This window comes from Prionailurus bengalensis, chromosome B1 (assembly GCF_016509475.1).
Source record: "Prionailurus bengalensis isolate Pbe53 chromosome B1, Fcat_Pben_1.1_paternal_pri, whole genome shotgun sequence".
Taxonomy (NCBI): Eukaryota; Metazoa; Chordata; class Mammalia; order Carnivora; family Felidae; genus Prionailurus; species Prionailurus bengalensis.
In genome coordinates this window covers 33,632,761-33,637,869 of record NC_057344.1, presented here as the reverse complement: position 1 = coordinate 33,637,869, position 5,109 = coordinate 33,632,761, and positions in this window count along the sequence as shown.

The following is a 5,109-nucleotide window of genomic DNA, read 5'->3' as shown; positions in this document are numbered from 1 at the left end:
CAAGTCACTGAACAGCAGATTGTGTAAGTAAATCGTGGTGTATTTATACAATAGGATGCTACACAGGAATGAAAAAAAAATGGTTTGCTGCTACGTGCAATATCATAGATGAGATGAGTTTTCAGGCATAATTTTCAGTAAAAGAAGCCACACACAAGAGAACTTATATTAGATGGTTGTCTTTATATAAAGGACAGAATCAGGGAAAACTAAGAAGGAATTAGTGTTTATCTCTGGGGAGAAGAGGAAAATCAAGGGGACATGCGGGTGCCTTTTGGGATGCAGATAATGTTTTCTTACCATTGCTCTGTGAAAAGACATTTCCACATTTTATATCTGTGCACTTTGCCGAATGTATGTCACATCGTAATTAGGTATCATTAAAACATAAAAATACAGTCCCTGCACTCAAAGTCCCTTCTCCTTACTGTGGTGACTACAGACGTATCAATACTACATGATCTTTCCCTTACCCATTTATCCACCTTCATCCTGGCAGTATTTTCCTATGGGCAGATGATGCTAGAATCTATAGTTGTAGCACCAACATGGCTGCCCTCTTGTCAACCAGACTCGATACAATGTGGTCACTTGAGCACTCCCCCACCTCAGCCCACAATATCATTCTCTGAGCCTCTACAATCACGTGGGTCCATTCTGTCGTCCCTGCCCTGACCATTGTCATTCTGCTTGACACTCTCATGCTTTTTCCTGGGCAACTGCAGCAGCCACCTGATTGGTCTTTACAAAGGCACTTTATACCTACCGTAATATAATTCCTTCAAGATCATACGTACAACGATGCCATTCCTTTGCTTAAAAAGGTTATCATCTCTCAATTGCCTGCTGAATGAAATCGAGGCCCCTGAACTGCGTGGTCCTTCTATGCGCATTTTGCTTCCTTTGCTCATAATATCCCCTCTGCCAAGAATATCTTTCCTAATATTTCCAGAGACGTAAGTCCGCATGGCCTACGATCTCCAAGTCAAATGCCATTTCTTCCGTGATTTTTTTCCCCACTTCCTTCCTGATGCAATTCTTCCCTCCTTTCAAAGACCATCATTTACTTTTATAGCTGTTGTGTGCGTCTATCAATTTGCATCTTACATCAGGGGCCCACCTTACGTGAAAATGTGAAATGTGTAATCAGAAACTACGAGCTTGAATCCGACCTTCGCCACCTATCAGCTGAGTGATTTGAGGCAAGTCACTTCCCTTGAGCCTCAGTTTTCCCTTGTGTCAAAATGTGGGAGAGGCATCAGACTTCCTAGGACACCTGGCAATATAAACCTCATGATAAAATAAATGGCGTCCAGGTCTCTAGGGACCTTCGGGAGCCAAATAAAAGTCTGTTAGGTGAACTCTAAAGTTACTGCAAATTGCATGACTGTCTCCAAGTTTTCAAAATATTTGTGCATGCTTTCCCTCTGCAGAACCACGAGCTTCTGAAAGATGGAGCTTGTGTTTTACTCACGTTTACTCCCTTAGTACAAGGTCAGTGCCTTGCACACTGCGCTTGCTTGGAAATAATCTGCTCTTTAAGCAAATCATGCAAAAGATCCATATGTTGACAGCGTGTATTTGTCTTACATAGAGACAAGTGACTAAGGAATTTGAGAATAACCAAAGATGCTGTAATCAATGACAAAATGAGGATCTAAACCCAAGTGTCGTGCCTCAGAGGCTAAGACTATAACTTGATGGTTCATCCAATAAAATAGCGAATGCAGTTCTGCTGATGATTAGCTCAAGCATGTCATTTTATTGGCGAGTTAGCCTCAGTGCTGAAATGCTTTTCCCACGTACTATGGTGAGAAAGCTACAGCTAGAAGCAAGGTTTCCTCTCTTCTCCAGAGACCTCCTCAGTATGTCACATTGCTTACCTCGGGAAGCTCTGTTGCTAGGCAACCATGAGCTCTTTCAACCACTTAAGTTTTAAAAGCGTTTTATAAAATTTCTCTGCTTGACATACTTGAATGATGGCGGGGTTTACCAGCGAGAAAGAACAAGCCTGAAAATGGCCAGTCGTGAGCTTGGGGCAGCTAACCCAATCCATTTCTCCAACTGGAAAATGGTACTGTCCTGCCTGCTGGGAATAATGATCAGGATAATGGCCTTAATGGCATCAAACATGCCCTGGGAATCATGATTGAGGTGCTCACATGTTTTCCAAGGGCAGTGGATATTAATCTCAGGATGTCCTTTTAAAATACAAATTTTACACAAAATTACTTTTGATTGCTTGCTTTAACAGGTTTTTCGTTTGGGAACTTCTGCATCGAATCTGATTTTTAGAGTAACTTAAAGCAGTGTGGAGGCTTTTCTCCGTCACCTGATTTATCACCTTTCTCTGAAAAATTTGCCCCAGGGGGTTCTCTCTGGCCAGTTGCTGAACTCTCCTTCTCTTGGCTTCTTTGGCTGCTTGACCAAGGTTGCAAATGGGAACTGAAGCTGACTTCTATCACTGGATTCATCATTGCTACTCATATTTCTCTGCAATGCACCACGAATCTCTTCCAATCAGAGCTAGCCCTAATCCCGGTAATGTTCTCATTCTCGTATTTTTTAAGGTATGATCTATTTCAATTTTTGCATATGGAGTACATTAAGAGGGTGGCGTCTGTTCTTCAAACGCCTGGATATGATGAGCAGATTGTATCCGACTGCTTCCCTGGCAACTCTTTTGTCCCTTAAGCAGATTCTGGACAAGAGTTTATGTCCCCCAGAACTGATGGTAATTGGGTTCTTTTAAAGATCTTAATTCAATCCTGCAAATAATTCACCTTTCGGTTACAGGTGATACACAAGAGCTGCGAGGAGTACGTCTCTACCTAAAAATATGTGAACGGTGCCAAGTGCCATACACATTTTCTTAGGAGTAATTATTAAATTCTTTGTAATAAAACATGCTAGGATGACAAGTTATAATCATTTACTTTTAGGTAGTATTTTTTGGAATAGAGAATACTTTACTCTGATGTTTACAGTGACCCTGTGAGGTAGACATTACTGTGTGAAGGTCAGCATTGCTCTGATTTATGCAGAGGAGGAACTGAGACTCAGAGAGGTGATGCAACTCGCCCATGGGAAAGCTAGGACCTTCACCCAAGGCTTGTAACCTCGAATCCAACTCTGCTACCAGTGACTCTCTTTGTCAAGTGTCCAGAAATCGTGCTTATTGAGCTGTTTATTGCATCTTGTACTTGGTAGAAAGAAATAAAATTCTAATTATCTGATACTAACGCCAAAAGTAGATAAAAATATTTTTGGAAAGAATGTTCTATATCTCAGAGACACCATCATCATCCTTCCTTTTTTTACGTTTGTCAATTCTTGAGAGAAAGAAAGATAGAGCATGAGTGGGGGAGGGACAGAGAGAGGGAGAGAGACACGTGGAATCTGAAGCAGGCTCCAGGCTCTGAGCTGTCAACCCAGAGCCCGACATCGGGTTCGAGCTCACGAATGGCAAGATCGTGACCTGAGCGGAAGTCGGAAGCTTAACCAACTGAGCCACCCAGGCGCCCCATCCCTTTTCACTAATGAGAAAAGTCAGGCGAAGACAAGTTAAGTAACTTGCCAAATACCGCGCACTTAAGAAGAGAAGGGAGCTTCAAACCTAGGCCTGTTGGTGACTCCGAAACACCACCCCTCTGTTCGACGTACCAAGTATTAGGCAGCTATCTAGAAACAAGTTATGGTGGTGACGATTCAAGCTCACAGGTTCCTTGGGGGACCCATCCTGCGATCCCAAGTTCATGATCACAGTATTAACTAACTGCAAGTTTCATGCAAAGGACTGTTGGGTCTACGCAAGAAGAATCATTGGGGGCTATCAAGACTATGCGGCTAAAGAATATTAGACTTGGGCACTGGAGGTCTGAGAACAGAGCTGCAGGTGGTGGGAGAGCAGAGAGATGGCCCTTCCAGCAAGCTGGTGATAGGGACACTTGCCTGCCATCCTTCTCCAACTTATTCCCACACCCTTTTCTTTTTTTGTCACATTTTTTAAATAAAACATGGTTAAGTAGCATGCCCGCACATCCTGGTTTTCCCAGGTCATTTCTCTTTGCTGTCTTCTTGTTCCATGGTAGTTATCAACAGTGCCGCTTTGTGGTCTCACATCTTCTCCGTCTGGGTAGCGGATGACGCGGTAAGAAGCTTGTAGTCTGGGCACGCCTCAAATGTCTGGCTTTGGGCCAAAACCTACATTCTGTTATAAAATTAACTTGCGTGTGGTTTGTTGCCAGCTGTTTTCGTTTGGTTCAGTTACGGGAGTTATTTCAGCGCCGTATCGTTCATTTGCAAAACAGGGATACCAAAATACATCCTGCATTTATCATGAGGATTAAAGAATATAAGGGGCATCGCCTCTCGGTAAAAGTTTGTTCCCACGCTTGACTTCCAGATACTTTTGGTATCGCCTATTTAATATATTTTTTTCTAAGTTGAGTTATGTAGACTTGAGACAAGGTTACCTTAGCCTCAGGTGCACAGCTTGGTGATTTGGCAAGTTTATACTCCATGGTATGCTTACCCCAAGTGTAGTTACCATCTGTCCCATTGCCCGGCTATTACGATATCATTGACTGTATTCCAAGTATCTGCTCTTTATTCCCGTGACTCACTTGTTCCCTAACTGGGGGACTGTATCTTTGTCTCTAGTGTCACTTATTGAATATTGAACTCCATGCTGACACTTCTACTTTTCCATAGGTGCTGCTTCTCTTCCAAAGTAGAAAAGTCCCTCAGCGGTCATGATCACGTGTGAAATCACTGTCTGTCCCAAGCGCTCAATATGATTCCTTGTACTTGCTCTTTGTGTAATAAACATTTATGGATAGATCTGTCTATAATTTGATCTTGCTGAAATACTCAAGCATCCGCAAAACACAACAGTGTCGCAGAAGCCATGGTAATGCTGGAAAGGATTCAACGCAATCCCTTCATTTCAGAGAAGGGAAAATCGACAATCAAGGAAGAACAAATTTTACTCTCTTGGACTCGAGCAAGCCAATCTCGATGGTCATAATATTTCTTTCATCCCAGTAGGGTATCCCGTAGCAAGCAGCTGTAAAAATATTGGTCATGTGGGTGTAGGATGCATTGCAG